This window comes from Camelus ferus, chromosome 6 (assembly GCF_009834535.1).
Source record: "Camelus ferus isolate YT-003-E chromosome 6, BCGSAC_Cfer_1.0, whole genome shotgun sequence".
Classification (NCBI taxonomy): Eukaryota; Metazoa; Chordata; class Mammalia; order Artiodactyla; family Camelidae; genus Camelus; species Camelus ferus.
The window spans coordinates 62506956-62524358 of NC_045701.1; the positions used below are offsets into that span (position 1 = coordinate 62506956).

General features: G+C 44.3%; 1 long non-coding RNA gene across 2 annotated transcripts; it reads left to right on the forward strand.

Moving 5' to 3' along the window:
• Positions 1–1291: 1291 nt before the first annotated feature.
• On the forward strand, positions 1292–16105 carry LOC106728786. Of its 2 annotated transcripts, XR_004320746.1 has the most exons (4): positions 1292–1923; positions 2352–3809; positions 4082–4134; positions 12154–16105. It is a non-coding gene; the product is annotated as an uncharacterized LOC106728786 (long non-coding RNA). The 2 variants fall into 2 exon arrangements; XR_004320745.1 differs by lacking the exon at positions 12154–16105 and having other exon boundaries at positions 4082–6909.
• Positions 16106–17403: the final 1298 nt, after the last annotated feature.

Here is a 17403-nt window from a genome sequence, read left to right on the forward strand (position 1 = left end):
CTCTTGCGGGACTCAGAAGCCCCGGGATGCTCCCCTGCAGGCCTACAGAAAGATAACGAAGTTGGCCAAACCATTCACTGGCCCAGACCAGAGAAGTTGCTTCCTCTCTCTTTTCCTGCCTTTGGTGCCTCTTCACCCAGGAGATCCAGTTCCCCCTGATTGGTTTTGCCACAGGACCATGTTCCGTGGCTTGGCTTCTGTTCATAAAGATCTAGCCGTTCTGGCTGAAACCTGGCCCATCTTGTTCAAACGATCTCACAGTGGCTCACCTTGTGTTTCTAGACAGAGGTCTTTGGCCTTACTTTAACTTCCCCACACTGAGAAGGTTGCTGAGAAAACTTGGCACCACTGTGACTTGTAGACCTGCCACCCACCACAGGAAATGGATGTGGCACTGAGAAACCAGGCTGGCCCTGCCCACAGCACATAATTACCGGGTTTAATATTTGGATGGTCCAAGCCAGTGCCAGGTCTCTTGTACTTGTAGGAGCCAGGACATAATCCCCCGTCCTTGCTTCCAAAACAAACCGAGGGTGCCTTTATTCTCTGTGTTGATTTCCTTTGATGAGGTTTTCAGGGCCCGATGGATGACTCTTTTCCCTCACCTTGGTCTCTAATTACTGCCCACACTTGCTTCCATCTGTTGTGGTTTCTGAGCTAGGAATGGAAGTGTACTTGGATGTTTTATTATCGCCTTGGAACACGAGCCTAGAAAAGCAAAACATTCCCTGTAATTTCCACTCCTTTGAATTTGTATTCAGCCTTGGTTTTTGCTGAAGCAGCATATGATGCAAAGAACAGACAAGGTCTGGGCTCCTCCCCAAAGTGCCAGTGACCTCCCTGTCTTACCAGGAGTGAAATCAAATGACAAGGCAAGTTTCCACCTTTAATCAGCCATCGATCAGCAAGGAAGTACACACCTACCATTCACCATCAAGACACCAAGGGGTGAGAAAATCTCCCAGAGGTCAAGGCATTTCCTCTGCCCCCAAGGAGTTGGCCACGCAAACTATGAATTCAAACATCTTCTCCGCACAGACCCATGTGGCCCATAATGAATAGGGCCGATTCTCAACCCAGAAGAAGACACACAGGAACAGGGACTGTGTCGCCTGTACGGTGAGAGCTCGACAAACTCAGAGCAGCTGGAGGTCGCTGTGGACTGGAGGGCTCTGAGAAGGTGACCTAGAAGAGGGGCTATTTGAACTAAATCATAAAAACCAAGGAAGAGTTATTTAGGAGGAAAGAGAGGGAAGAAATTCAGGGTGCTCCACGCTGTGTAAAAGGAAGGATGAACCTAGCACTCTGGGGGACCCATGTTGTGGCCCCTCCTCTACTTAGAACCTCTTCCAGACTCTTTCCTTCCGTTGCTTTAACTGAGTGGGAGAAGACCTACCCCTAAATCAAGAGATGGCCCAGACCCCTGAAGGTGAAGCAGCCTCTCAATCCCAGTCCCCCATGCCAGCCCCAAGGAAGCCAAAGCAGGCATACTCAGTCACTGAAGTAAAAATAGCTGGTTACAGCAGCTGAGGCAGTGTGGGCGGAGACTGAGGGAGGGAGACAGCACTGGGAGCCCGAGGCCAGCTGGGGCGGAAGGCGGGACAGTGGGGCAGACCCCAGCCAGGGCTGCTGAAGAAGGCTGAAGGTCGGTGCCAGTGCTGAGGCCCTGACGTGTGGTGGGAGGAGGCCAGGTGGCCGGACAGCTCTGTTTGTCCTGTAGGTGTGGGCAGGGAGGCAACTGGAAGGAAGGAGTCAAGGGCTGATTTGCCCCAGCCTCTGGGTTCTGTGTGGAGCCTCCATAGTCCAGTAGAAAGATTTCTGTTTGAAGTGACAGACTACGCCTTCCCTCCCTCCCACGGCTGCAAAGGATTTTATAGTCAAATATCTGCTCACAGAGAGAAAATACCAGGCAGGACGTGTGTGGTGAGTTCTGTGACCTTGGGACCCTCCTCAGTCTCAGAGCCTCTGCAGCATTTCCCTGCACTTGACCTGACATGTCCCATCACTGCCAACCCAGAGCCAGCTCCCTTCAGGCCCCCGCTGCCCTGCCCTGCACTCCCCGCTGGTACTTTCTCTCCTTGATCTCGGCTGACAACAGCCCAGGCGAGACAGGAGCGTCCCAGGCCTGCCCAGGCTCTTCCCCTGGGTCAGGCCCAGGGAGGAGGAGGAGGGAGGGGGGAGGGGAAGGGGGAAGCAGAAGCAGCAGCCCAGCACATGGGGACAGTGAACCCAGAGGAGGATGCCAGGAGGGCTCCTGTGCCTGAAACAGGGGCCCTAGGGCTGTCAATTACCTGGAAGCTGGGAGTATTTTGGTCTGAGTGTGATCACCGTGTATTTGTAATCCATTACAGGACTGTAAATCCAAGAGGGCACGTCTGTGGGCTTGACCGTTATCTTCCCATCAAGAGGCATCAGGATTTCACTGCCCAGGGAGGTCCCCGCGAAGGTTTCGGGTTCGTCAGTGGAAAGAGAATATGAACTCCATGAATACAAGAGGTTTTGCTGTTTTGTTTACTACGGTATCCTCGGTGCTTGTCACATAGGAGGCACTAAATATTTGTTTACTGAATAAATGATGAGTGAAGAGTGAATTGGGCATCTAAAAATCACCCGATCAAGGCTGGAAGCCTTTTTAAAAGGTTGTAATTGGGGAGAGCTGGGGTAGAAATTTTGCAAAGCCTGAATTCGAGATCCATCCATTCATTTCTTGAGCACTGCTATATGGCAGGCACAACAACAGATGTTTGAGATGCAGAAATGAACCAGATATGACCTCTGTCTTTAAGAGGGTCACAGGAGACTAAACAAAATAAAGGCCAAAAATGCCACTGGAGTTTAATTACACAACAAGCCAATGAGGTCAGTGCTATTATTTGCCCTGTTTTATAATTGAGAAGATAAGAGCACAGAGAGGTTAAGTAATTTGCCTGAGATCACACAGCTAGGAAATGGTGAAGGTAGGCTTCAAATCCAAGCATTCTGGTCCAGAGTTGGAGCTCTTAGCTACCACTCTACATTAGAAAGATAAGAAGGGGAGAGAATCTTTACTGTTTATAAAGGTGTAAAATGCCCTGAAGTTTGCTTTGTCAGGAGTATTAGAGATCTACAGACAGCAAAACCTCTTCCATTCTAGGGTCCTGGAGACTGAAAATCTGAAAACTGTCTGGACACTCTTTCCAGAAACATACACGGTTGCAAATGTAATTCTAGGGGTTTGTGGGTCCCCTGTAGCCTATCCATGGACCCATTAGGTCTGTGAACTTGAGGCTAATGGGTCGAAGGTTTCCAATTTGGCCGGAGATGGGGATGGGGGTGGGAGGTGGGTTTGCTAAATGGGACCAAGGTTCTGGTTCTGAGGTCGGGACCAGGCTCAGCTGAGCTGCCTGCCACTCTGCTCAGTGCTTCGGAGATGAGAGCTCCCACTTCAAACTCTGAGTCATCCGGTGCAATTTCTTTACATATTTTCACAAGAAAAGAGGCTTTATTTGGAATGATTTGCCAACATATTATAAATCAAGAGACATACAAAACAGACTTAAAGGAGCCACAGAAACAGAGTTTCAGAAACTGTAAAAATAAACCACTTCCAAAGGACATATAAAGTCAACTCTAGAGAGAAGAACAAATGAAATCAATTCACTTTTCAAGAGGTTACAAATCTAGCTAATAGAAGGCACAGCTCTTTTCTTCTTAAAAAACTGAATCAAGCTAACACTTGAACAGGATTTCAAAGTAAAAACCTTTGGAAAAATCCAGCAATGAAAAGTAACAGCTGCGTCTCTCCCCATCTTGAGTCCCAGACCCTTAAGGTAACTCCTTCTACCTGTTCTGTTTTTACTGCTTCTGGGGGCAAACTCCTGATCTCTAAATAACATGCTTGACGTCTGATGTCCTGCTGTCATAGCAAGGATTCAGGTTATGTCACCACCTCTATGACATCCCTCCCATTTCTTTATAGTTAACTTACTATTTCCCCCTCTATTGCACTGACTGACATTGTAACTTTGAAAATATATGTGCTTAAATCTTTATCTCTTGCTCATTCAACTTCTGACATCTCCCTTGATTTGCTACTTTACAGATGAGAAAATGGATGCTTGGGAGGATGGTCGTTTGCCCAAAGCCACATGGTTGGTAAGTGGAGGAGCTGGGTACAAGCCCAGGTCGGCCCCCAAGCCTGGCTATGGTGCTGTGGTCCCAGAAAACACTTTTGCCTGGCACCTGTCACTGAAGTGGGGTCACCTGCTATTTTTACACCTCTTACTATGCAAAGAGGGTCGAATCCCGAAGGACTCGCTGGCTCGTTAAAATGCCGTATTAGCGGGTGGAGGAGGGGTGTTTACAGAGAAGACGGCAGAGTCCCGTGATTGAGTCCTGGTACTCGGGTGCCCTCTGAGTTCCCTCGTTCTCTTGCTGCAGGGAAGCAGGATTAGAAGAGTTAGTTCCAGGGTAATTTACAGGAATAGGGATGGTTTGGTAGAAGCCAGCTCCGAGGTGCCCCATTCAGCACCGTTATTCAACAGTGGCAAAAGAGAACAACGGAATTGAGGTCAGTAGCTACTTGTCTAGCGTCCGGCCCCAAATCTGGGAGCACATGGGTGGTCTCAGTGGTGTCACCCTCATTGGGTGTCTCTCTCCTCCGTGGCACTGCGGAAGATTGGATTTGTTCTCATCACTCCTGCATGGTTTAGGAACCAAGGCTGACCTGAGCACACCTGATAACAGTTGTTGCTTCAGCTTTATCAGTTGATCTACTACTTAATCAGAACAAATAGCCCAACACCCACGTCCACATCTACACAATGGTGTGTATGCTGGAAAACCCGTAACAGCTGGCCCTCCTGCGGGTGGGGAGGGGGCGGATACACAGCCAGTTTCTGTGGTGTAAATACCAGTTCCATAGTTGATTTCAATGGGACGTCATCGGATATGGAATTGGGAAGAGTTCATGCACAGTAGCAATTCATTATAAAATATTTCCACCGTACAGATGTAAAGACAAGGAACCTCAGAAGCATAGATAATAGTAAAATAATTAGGAAGTGAGGATTTTTGAGTATGTATTACTTTAAAAAAATACATAATTGATTTGATCATAAGTTTTTATAATTTAATTTTTAGTAATGGCTTTGTTTAACGACTGGCTCACAAAATTCCTGAAAACTGACCAGCCAGCTCTCATGAGCTGGTACAAACCAGCTCCAGCATGACACTGCTTCTTATTCAGCTTAGGACCCTGCTACCTGGACCAACGCAAGGAGTGAGGAGGTTGGGGTCTATTGTAAGACTATAATACCATAGGTGATCAGCCTGGAAACCATAAACTATCTGGGAGGTGGGTGCTGGTCACACTGAGAGGGAGGCCAGGGTAGGCTGCAGCGTCAGAGATTTGAAACTAGCTGGGCTGAGGTCTTATTCAGTACACTCAGATGTGCAAAATGTCCCGGCTTCATTGTCCATGACTATTCTTATCTTCCGCTAAGGCCTCTGTTTCCTCTTCTGGGGGCAGAAGACTTCCCCTGGTAACTTCCCCTGAGAGATATCTCAAGAAAACTCACATTCTTTTAGTTTAGAACCGTCTCTTCCAGGTTGTCCCAGCCCCTCTTGAATAGATTTAGTCTTCCGGATTTCTCCCCATCCACCTTGCATCTTTAGCAAAGATGGCATATTAGTTTGCTGGGGCTACTGTAACAAGAGACCACAGACTGAGTGGCTTAAACAACAGAAATGTATTGTCTCAGTGTTCTGGAGGCTGGAAGTCTGAGGTCACATGCCAGCAGGGTTGGTTCCTTCCAAGGGCTGGGAGGGAATGATCTGTTCCAGGCGTCTCTCCTTGGCTTGTAGAACAGACCACCTTCCTCCTGTGTCTCTTCCCATGGTGTTTTCCTTGAGAGCATCTGTCTCCAAATTTCCCCCTTCTATAAGGATACAAGTCAGATGGACTAGGGGCTCACCCCACCCCAGTATGACCTCATCTTAACTAACCGTGTCTGCTACCACCCAATTTCCAAATAAGGTCACATTCGGAGGTACGAGGGGTTAGGACCTCAATGTATGAATGGGGGTGGGGATGGGGTCACAATTCAGCCCATCACAAACAGTGTTTGGCTGTAGAAGCATCTGAGTGGAAGGGGAGACGACCATGTCCTCGTGGGGGTGGAAGGTCTAGGAATGGGTCTCTGAGTCCCCCTTGGTCCTCACTGCAGAGTGGCTGGTTTGGTGTGGTGTCTGAGCTTCCAGTACCTCCCAAGCACTCATTCAGGTGAAGCTGATCTCACCTGGTTCTTTTGGCTCCTGTGTCCATAGTTTCTCTGGTTCTTAAATTTTGTGGCTTCTCATTGTCCCTCAACTTTCTGTAATCTGATGGTTCTGAGTACTTCCAGCACCCTGTCAGGGGACTGAGACCCTTGGCTGCTGCTGCACTCCCACTGGAGGGTCAGGGCTCTGAGAGACCACCTTGCAGCCTGCCTACCTCGCCACCATCTTCAGCCTGGGAGGCCTGTGTTGAATGTGGACCTTCCCTCAGGTGCCTGAGGGAAGAGGGACAACCCCAGTGCTCTGGGAGCCGTCTAGACTAACCCACCAGGGTTTCAAGCACAAGCGGGGAGTGGGACGTGCCCCTCCCACACACGCGATCTGCCTCTCTTCCTCCTCTTCCCACCGCTTTCCCACACGGGAGGTACTATCTACTGTCCCCTAGACGAGAAGGTACTTAAGTTTTCTTTTCCTACAGTTTGTAGTAAATGTCAACGTGGAGTGCTCTAAGCAATACTTTTGTTAGTTAAAGGGAGCTTTTGGAATTTAGGGGAAAAAATGTTCTACTAAAACAAAAGTCTGGCTTTCAAAATCAGTGGTCACAAGTTTTTGATCATGCATCCCCACCCTCCAGTAAAATAATTTGAATATATACATATATTATATTTGATATATCTGCGCATCGTATATGTATGCCTTTACATTTATTAGTGTATTAATATACTGCATGCTTTATAAAACATCCATCCAAAAATAGACACTTTAAAAGATAAGATAATGGATGGACCTAGGGATTATCATACTAAGTGAACTAAGTCAGACAAAGACAAATATATATGATATCACTTGTATGTGGAATCTAAAAAATAGTACAAATGAAGTTATTTACAAAGCAGAAGCAGACTCAGAGAAAACAAACTATGGTTACCAAAGGGAAGAAGGAGAAGAGATAAATTAGGAGTATGGGATTAACAGATACACATCACTATATATAAAATTGATAAATAAGGACTTACTGTACAGCACAGGGAACTATATTCAATATCTCATAATAAACTATAATGGAAAAGAATTGGAAGAAAAAGAATATAGATACATATGTATAACTGAATCACTCCGTTGTACATCTGCCACTAACACAATACTGTAAATCAACTATATACTTCAATTTTTTAAAAGATAAGATAAACATGAAAATGGTGGTGAGTGCTAATATTTTCTTTCTGCACCCTGGCCACACCTCACTTTGGAGGCAACTATCACTACTGTTGTCTGTCAAGGGATCAAAAAAAATAACAAACAAAGAATTTGGCAGCCGAAGCTGAGCAGTGACCTGGTTGTCCTCACTGGCATCTCTCGGTCCCTGAAGCATGGAAACCTGTTGATTAAATGGACGGAGAACCACAGAACATCATGATTTAAGTGGAAAGAAAAACATAGCAGTTTAATGTGTATTCAGAAGTGTCATTCCCATGACAAGGGAACCATGCCACGGGCCGGCCCTGATCACCCAGGCCTGAGAGCAAAATAAGCTGCCTCTTTGTCGCCCACGACAACATTCCCTTTGTCATCACGGGAAGATGGATGGGGGTGTGTTGTTGTCTCCTTCCCTCCCCGGAGCCACTGGACAGCCAGGGTGCCTGTCAACCAGAGAAGCGTGTGGGCAGCCGAACCTGTAGATGTATGTCAGGGGCAGGAGCTGCCAGGAGTGCTGAGTTCCATGTGCTGGGAACAAAAAAGGGCGTGGAATCTGAATCTGAGCTTTACATCAAGTAAAAGTTGCTAACTCAGTGGCAGTGTTAGAGGAAGAGGCTGTCTACAAGGTAGAAAATATACTGTTTAATTTTCAAAACATTATTCATTTTGTTTAAAGTAGAAAGTACGTAATTGTATATTTTGAATATTTAGAAAGGATTAAAAATATTTTTAAAAGTCAAGATGTAAATGATTCAAGTTTAGAGCTCTATTTAACTTTTTAAAATGACGTTCTTACCAATTGATTTCTCTTGCTGCAAGTTGGATGACACTGTGATTCTAATAAGGTTCCCTGTTGACATAGTACAAGTCATATAGCTTTAAAAAATATAGCACTGATATCTAATTTTGAGAATTAACAAACTTAGACATTCTCTAGCGTGCTATATCAAAGAAGAAGCCACCATATTTGGGAATTGTATCCACTGCTCTTAGGGCCACTTTTGGATAAATATTTAAGTAAACACACTCATTTGCCTGGAAAAAAAAAAAAAGACTCGTGTCCCAGAGGCTGACCAAATCCCCCTTTGAATAGTGTACTGCACTGCATGAACGTCTCCAAGTCAGAATACTCGTCCTGACTGTAGGACTGGAACATACAATCCTTCCAAGTACAGCGTTTCCCACAGGGAAGCATTTGACAACCAGGAAGTCAGGGGATTGGACTGTAAGAATGAGCTCCTTGCATATCAGTAAAAACCTGAGACAAGTATTATGGGGACTTTTGGAGATTTCCAGTCTCTGGTCACTTCCCCAAGGTTTGTGATGCTGGTTTACTCTGGCGTAACTGTAGTGGGATCAAGTGGAAAGGGCAGGAAGGTCTTGAACCCGAGCTTGAATTCTGGTTTAAATCCTGGCTGGTGCTTATAAGTTTGGTGACCTTGGACAAGTTAACTTTGTGGAGCCTCAGTTTCCTATCCATAAAATGGCCCAATACTAAACAAAATGATGTATACAAAGTGTCTATTACATCACATGGCACTCGGTAGGCATTTAATAATCTTGATAAAAGTTAGCTGATACTGGACTTATTAAAAGCTTTTCCCAGGGGGAGGGTGTAGCTCAAGTGCTAGAGCACATGCCTAGCAAGCTCAAGGTCCTGGGTTCAATCCCCAGTACCTCCTCTAAAACTAAATAAGCCTAATTACCTCCCCTCTCAAAACAAACAAACAAACGAAAAAGCCTTTCTCCTAAATTTCCTAGCATCTCCTGCCTGGATGATGCCTGTCCTTCTAACCAAAACTCAGAGGCTGGCTGGCCGGCTTTCTTTCTTTCTTTCCTAACGACTTCAACTTTTAATAATGGAAACAATTTACCATTCCAGAAATGGTTTTAGGGAAGAAAAATCTTTCCCATAAAAATAAACTTACACTCATCACAATTACAAATTGTGTAATTTTTTTACTTCTGCAATTTAAAATGCTCCTCTGAGGGGAGGAGGGTATGGCTCAGTGGTAGAATGTGTGCTTAGCATGCACGAGCTCCTGGGTTCAATCCCCAGTACCTCCATTAAATAAATAAAACCCTAATTACCAGCACTCCCCTAAAAAAAAAAAACCAAATAAAATGCTCCTCTGCAATACTACCCTTCTGTTTAGCCTCTTCCCTGCACCACCACATATTGAGAATACAGTATTACAGCAAGGCTTAGGTAGTTTAATTTAACATAAGAATTCATACAATGATTTATTTTTTAAACTTTGGCCTGTGAGTCATTATTAAAGTGGACTGTTATTTAAAAATGAAATTTCTCAGACTGTTTAGCTTTCTAATTAACTTTATACATAATTCAGCTTTTGCATATAGAAATGTTTTACATTGTCATTAGGAAAATTACCAGAGAGTGTCTTACCATATTTATCTACACACTTGTCAGTTCCCAGTTCCCATGAAGCAGCCCCTCTTCACTTCCATAGCATTTATACCCCAGTTTGATGCTGTCCCTGCTACATTTACATTTTTAATAGGGAGCGCTAGAAAATCTGACCATTCTCAAAATTGAAAGAAGTATATCTCTAGTACTAAGATGTCAGGCTGTGTGACAGATGGAGGCTGTGAGTGGGAGATGAGATACTTCCCACTGTTGCTTGTGGTTGAACTTGCAGTAGCTGCCTGTTGGCTATGCAGGCACAGACCTGGCAAAGCCTCCGTCAGTCCTGACGGGTCTTCCTTACAGTCAGCAGCCGCAGCCATTGGTTACTCCTTTGGGTCCCAGGATTTTTCTGAGACAGCTTGGCCTCCCTCACAATCTCCTCCAGGAAATGTGCTTGGTTCTCCCAGGAGAATTACAGCTCAGAAGGATAGAGCTGAATGGCAGGAGCTGGCTTTAAAGGAAGTGGGGCAGCAACGTGGCAGTAGGTGGTGGGGTGGTGGGACAGGTGGATGAAGGTGAGGGTTGGAAATAATCTTCCTGGGGGTGTTTGTGGAAGGACAGACCCATTGGGAACATCACAGTGAGGGGTTCAGGCAGTCAAGGGCATCCGGGGACAGGAGAAGGGAAGCACCCGGTTTTACTTCTTCACGGAAGTACCTTGATTATTTTTACTAAAATGTTTTGAAAATAAAATGTAGAAAAAGGCAAAAAAAAAAAAAAAAAAAAAAAAAAAAGTCTAATCCAGGCCGGTGGTACAATTGGTCCCCACAAATTTGTTTTCATGTCTCTTCCAGGGCTCTCAGTGCAGACCCAGGTCGGCTCTGCCGGTGTGGGAAACACTGCCACCTGCTGGACATTTTGAGAATGTCAGCAGGCCCTGCCCTTCAAACCCAGTCTCAAATTTTACTGGTGCATCTCAGCCGCCAGAGCAGGGGCGCACAGGACCCACGACCTGCGGCTGCTTTTTCCAGTGGCCCCCAAGGAGGCATTATGCAACTGGCCAGAATATAGAGATAATTAGTTAGATCTTGATTTTAACATTTATGAGGGCTGTATCAAATTAAAATTCGAATACTTGCCTCCTGAAATGATCTCATTTGCCCTGTAATTGTTTTACCTCCATAGACATGAAAACAACCAAGTATCACTGGAGTAGATGAACAAACCTGTTCTTTCTCCTAGCATCACCCTTACCAGCTGTAGCACATGGCGGGAGCCTCAGCTCAATATCAACCCCATAGAGTTGTTAAAAGGATGTAAAAATCCTGGCATATATGTAGTAAATGCTCAATGAATGGTGACTCTATGCTGAATTTGGTTCCCAAATTCTATGAAACCTAGAAAAATGGTAACATATTAACCCATAGTAACCCAGTATTTTGTCAGAGAATGTGTTTTAGAACAGCACCTTTGTTCCCTTGGATTGGGTCCAGCCCCAAGTGAGACACACATCATGGGAATATTCTGTCCCAGCCCGACCCTCTCTATTATTCCAAGGTTACCCTGCTCCACTACCCTGGTTTTCCTGAAAAAGCAAAACAAAACAAACCCTCCCCGACACACATGAACACGAAGAATTCTGTCCAGAATGTTCCCAGAAGAACTACAGTTGACCCAGTGGAGGAGGAGGAAGACTACAAGGATTTTTGGGGGGACTGGGGAAGAGGGGTCCCTGGAGGCTACTTTGTCTTTGACATGTCCACCCCCTATTTCTGATCTTAGAACTTTAATTTAAGCCACTGACTAAAGCTCAGATATGATTCAGCAGCATATGGGGAGAAAACACCTTAGAAATATATTGAAGCAAAATAAATCCAAACAAAGAGTAGGAAGGCCATCACAGGGAAAAGCCCTCTGTGCTGGGGGTGAGAGTAGGGAGTGGAACAGGGGCTGTGGGAGCTGAGAAGAGCTTCTTAGCTAAGCATCTTCTATGACAGTGGGAGAGAGGAGGGGAGAGAGAGGGAAGGGGAGAGAAAGTGAGAATAAAGTTCTGCAGGGCTGGAGAATGACCTCCTGAGCCCATTCTTCCTTCCGCAAACACTCCCATACCCTCTCTCTCTGTGCTTGATGTGGGGTGGGGGCCTGAGGCACAGCTGGATGTGGCTCCTCTGGAAGGGACACTCAGGGCCCATGACTGCTCCTTGGGGGTCCAAAGCTTTGTAGGATTGTGCCTGAGCCTCAGACCCCAATAGACTTCATCAGAAACCCTCCCTGCCTCTGTGAGAAAGGGTGAGGCTCCGTTCACATTCAGGTTTCTCCTTTGTTCACAGCAGTACAATCTGCACAAAACACGTGGCTGAACCGTGCCCATGTTCCCACCTGCTGTTTAGGGGGAAAAATTGTGTTTTGGAGCATCCCAGCTTTGGAATCGACTGACCTGAACATTGTCAGATGTGTTCTCAGAATACATGAAATTGTGTTCTGCGTAAATATTAAACTACAAAAGCTGTTAACCATATCTTGTATGCGCTGTTGACAGACTAAAGACCACCCTCAAATCCAACCAATCAGGACTCAGCAGTGCCCGACACAGGCCATCAGAGTTCAGTGACTGAGCCGTGAGCTTGGCAGCTGTGCATTTTATAACCAAATTAGGTTAATTGAGAAACTAAATCATTTGTATCTGGTAACAACAATTAAACATAACATGAGATCACAACATTATGGGAGCAAAAACTTTGAATTAGGTCATTCAAAAGATAAAGTAACTTGTTTCTGTGTGATTTCCACCTTTAGTAGGGAGCGGTGGGGTGGGGAGTATGGTCTGCAGGTTCATTAGGAGGTGTGGCGTGTGCTTTATTTCTATGCCAGTCTGGAACCATAGAAACCTATGCATAATTTGAATGGTACTTATGTCTAGTGTGGAGCAGGACCCCACCAAGTGATTTCAAAGCAGTATTTCATATGTGGTTTATGATTACCTTGGGGCCATACAATTATCCAAAGTAACAGAATATAACTAGTAAGGCAGTCTTTTGCCAACTAAGGCATTCTGAAGAGCTCCAAAAGTTATAAATTAGCTAAACGCTGTCTTTAGACTTGGAGAGCTTTAGAGTTCCTTGCAACATAGTGACAGGGTGAACCCACGGACATCAAAATCTCGTACAGAGTATGGAAGAATCTGCTGTGTTCCCAAAAATTCCTTTCCTTTTCTTCCTGGGCCTTCAGATAGACTCAATTTTGTGGTCTTCCTTACATTTAGGTGTGGCCATGTGACTGAGTTCTGGGCAATGAACTGTGATTGGGACAGACCAAAATAGTTAAGAAATTGGTCAGTGTCACTGGGAACAAGGCCAGTATACAAAAATCAATAGTATTTCTTGATACTAGCAATAAACAATTTGAAAGTAAAATTTCAATAAGTAGTTCCATTATTAATAATACCAAAAAGCATCAGCTAGGAATAATATAACCAAAGATGTGCAAGACCTCTATACAGAAAACTACAAAACATTACCAGGAAAAATTGAAGAAGGAAGAAAGAGGAGTTATATACCATGTTCATGGACTTAAAGAATATTATAAAGCTGTTAACTCTTTCTGATTTTATCTGTAGATTCAGTTCAATCCCAAGCAAAATCCCCTCAGATGTATATGTGTGTTTTTGTGTGTGTGAAAACTGACAAGCAAATTCTGAAATGCAAAGTACCAGGAACGACAAAGACAATCTTGAGTAAGAACAAAGTTAGAGGATGTAAATCACTGATTTTTAAGCTGCCATAATTAAAACTGTGTGGTATTGGCAAAAGTATAGACAAAGAGACTAAAATAATAAGAGTCCCCAAATCGATCCACACATATGTAATCACCTGATTTGCAACAAAGGTACACTGCAATATAGCAGGAGAAGGTTGGTCTTTTCAGTAAATGATGCTGACCCATTGGATATTGACACGGGAAAAACCTTGACTTCTGCATCATACCAAACACAAAAATAAATTACAGCTAAATTACAGGCCTGAATGTGAAAGGTAAAAAATAAAGTTTCCAAAAGATAACTAAGGAAACAGAAAAGAATATGTTTGTGACCCTGGGAGAGGCAAAGATTTCTTTAACAGGATATAAAAAGTCCTACCCATTATAGAAAAGATTGGTGCTCCATAATTCATTAAAATTTAAAACATTTGTTCATTAAAATATAAAAACCATGAAAGGAGTAAAAGGCAAGCCACAGAGTGTGAGAATATAATTGTAATCCCATATGACTGGCAAGTAATTCACATCCAGAATAAGAAAAAGACAAAATACCTAAAAGAAAAGTTGACCAAAGACTTGAACAGAAAATTCCCAAAAAAGAATACCAAAGTGGCCAATGAGCCTTTAAAAAAGATGTTCAATATCATTAGTCAATATGAAAATGCAAATTAAAACCACAGTGAGATACCACTGTATTCACACCAGAATGGCTAAATAAGAAAGACAGACAATACCAAGAGTTAGCAGGGATATGAAGCAACAGTTGAACTCTCATGCAATGCTGGTGGGCATATAAATTTGTATAACCACTTTAGAAAACTGGCAACCTCTACTAAAGTTTTATATGACCCAGCAATTCTACCACTAGGTATATACCCAACAGAAATGGACAGATATGTACACGAGAAGACACATTCATAATAGCTTGCTGATAATAGTCCAAAACTAAAAAAGCAATCCAAATGCCCATCAGCAGTAGAATGGATAAATTGTGGAATATTCATGCAATGGAATATTATACAGCAATGAAATAGAATTAACTACTCTTTGAAGCCACATTATGAATGAATCTCACAGACATGATATTGTGCAAAAGTAGATGGAACTTCCCTATGCTCTCTTTTCTCATCTGTCCACCGAATAACAAGGACTCCAAGGACAAGAAGAGGATGGAGCCACACAATAAAGCTTGGGGAACCCCGAATGATGATGTGAAAGCTTACCTGGCCAGGAACACCCACTTTGCATTATGAATGAAAATAACTTTTTATGTTAAGTCACCGAGACTTTGGAGTTAATCTATTGCATCAGTCAGCATTACTTCTCCTCGGTGGGATGTAGGACAATACAATTAAGTGATAACAGGTGGTACCATCAGAATGTGCTCGAGAAGCTCCTTAGAAGGAGAAGCCACCAGGGCTGGTGTTGTCAGGAAAGGTCTTTTCCCATCTGCAAGAGCTGGAAGTCAAGTGGAGGATGGGGCTTGGGTCCGTCAAAGGAGAAATCCTTCCAGGTAGGGGCAGGGGCTGGGGCCTGATGCTGATGGAGGACAGATGCGGAGCAGCCTTTGCAGGTACCCTTGTCACCCAGTGCAGGATCTGGGAACAGAAGGGTCACTAGCCCGTCTCTCCTCAGCAGATCCTCAGCCCTTGCTTTGAAATGACGTATGTGCTCAGCCTACACATTCAAGGCAGTTTCAAGTGAGATGTATGTAATTCCTTTCCTCTGACAACATGTTCCACTGTGTTCTCTCTGTTTCATAATTATCTGCTTTCAGGAAAATTTATGGAGCCTGATGAATAGCTTAACATTTCTTTCTTTGAACTCCCAGATGTTCTGAGCAGATTCCAACTTCCAGCCCATGTTCCCAGCCCTTCACCAGAGCTGTCTGCTAATTTTCTAATCCTCTCCGGGACATTCCTATTTCCTGGGGAGAAATAAGAAAACAACAGTGCTTTGCTAAGAGTGGTGTGCTTCAGCCCTGAGGCCTGGAATCTCCATTTTAGGAAAAATGTTCACAAGGGTATAAAAGCTCTAAAAGGAAAGGGGCCTGTGAGTCTCCTGGGAAAGAATTTGAGACCCCACGACAAGGATGTGCCGCAGAATTTTGCTGCCTTTCTCAGGATGGGGCTGTCTAGGAAGTTCATTCTGATTAAAAAAATATATCACAGTGGAGATGTGTGTGTGAGTGCGTGTGTGAAACAGATCTAAGAAAAAGACAGGCAAAAGCAAAGAAAGTGGAGATTAGGTGAGAGGTCAAAGGCAAATAGTTCTCTTTCCTTCCAAAAAGATCTCTTCTGGGCACTTGAATTTTTTTATGATAGGAATGTTCAAAAAATGCAAAAGTAGAGAAAACAGAGTAATGAACTACTGGGTACCTCTCATTCCGACTTCAACAATTATCAACATTTGTCACCTATCTGCTCCTCTCCTTTCTTTGCACTAGAGCTGGGATTGGCCAACTCCAACCCCCAGGGGCCAAATCGACTTGCCTCCTGTTTTTGTAAATAGAGTTTTATTGGAACACAGCCATGTCCATTTGTTTGTGTATCGTCTGTACCTGCTTTTGCATCATACCAGCAAGGATGGGCAGTCATGACAGAAATCGTGTGACCCACAATGCCTAAAATATTTTCTATCTGGCCTCTCACAGAAAACTTTTGCCAACCCTACAGTAAAGTATTTTAAAGTGAATACTAGACTGGATATCATTTCCTCTCTAAATGCTTCAGTATGAATCTCTAACAGGTAAGAGATTTATTAAAGCCATATACATAATAGAATTATCATATCTAACAAAATTAATAATGCCTTAATTTCCTCTAGTACCCAATCTGTGTTGAAAATTCGTGTTATCTTAAAAAAATGTCTTCTTACTATTGACTTTTTCATATCATGATCTAAATAAGATTCACACATTGCATTTGGTTGATACGTCTTTTAAGTATCTCTTAATCCATTGTCAGTTTTTCCTTACACCCCTCTCCTGCCTTCTTCTATACACGTTTATTTGTTGAAGAAATTAGACTGTTTGTCCTACAAAGTCCCCACGTTCTGTATATGGCTGGTTACAACCTCACCGCATCATGTGATATGACCACAGTGCATTTCTCTGTCAGCTTTGGGCTGTCCTCCAGTTTCCAGACCTGCCCGGGCATCGCAGTCTGACCTCCAGCAGTGGACCTACTGCTCTGAGGGTTAGCTAGCACATGCCTCCTTACTTTAGTGAAGCTGCTTTTTTAGTCCATTTGGGATCTTATAATGAAATACTGCAGACTAGGTGGATTATAATCAGCAGAAGGTTATTTCTCATGGTTCTGGAGGCAGGAAGTCCAAGATCAGGGGGCCTACATGGTCGTATTTGGGTGAGAGCCCTCCTCCTGGTTCATATCTGATGCCTTCTTGCTGTGTTCTCCCGTGGAGGCAGCAGGCGAGGGGTCTCTGTGGGATCTCTTGTATAAGGCACTAATTGCATTCGTGAAGGCCCCATATTCATGACTAGAGCAAAGGCCCACCTCCTAATACTAAACTCTTTGGGGGTTAGGATCCCAACATATGAATCTTGAGGAGACACATTCAGACCACAGCAGCTGCCCATCACAGCTCTCTGGTTACAGCTGGAGAGGTGGGCATGAGACCCATGCCAGCCAGTTAGAGGCCTTCCCTGGGAAGTTCTTCTCTTCCTTAGCATTGCCAAACTGGCCTGATCTCAGCCTAGAGCTGCCTGTAGCCATGCTGCCCAGCCCACTAGTGAAGTCTGGATCGCTAAAGTGTAGGGAGAATCCTTTAGTACTCTGATGGGGGATGTGGATAATGGGGGAGGC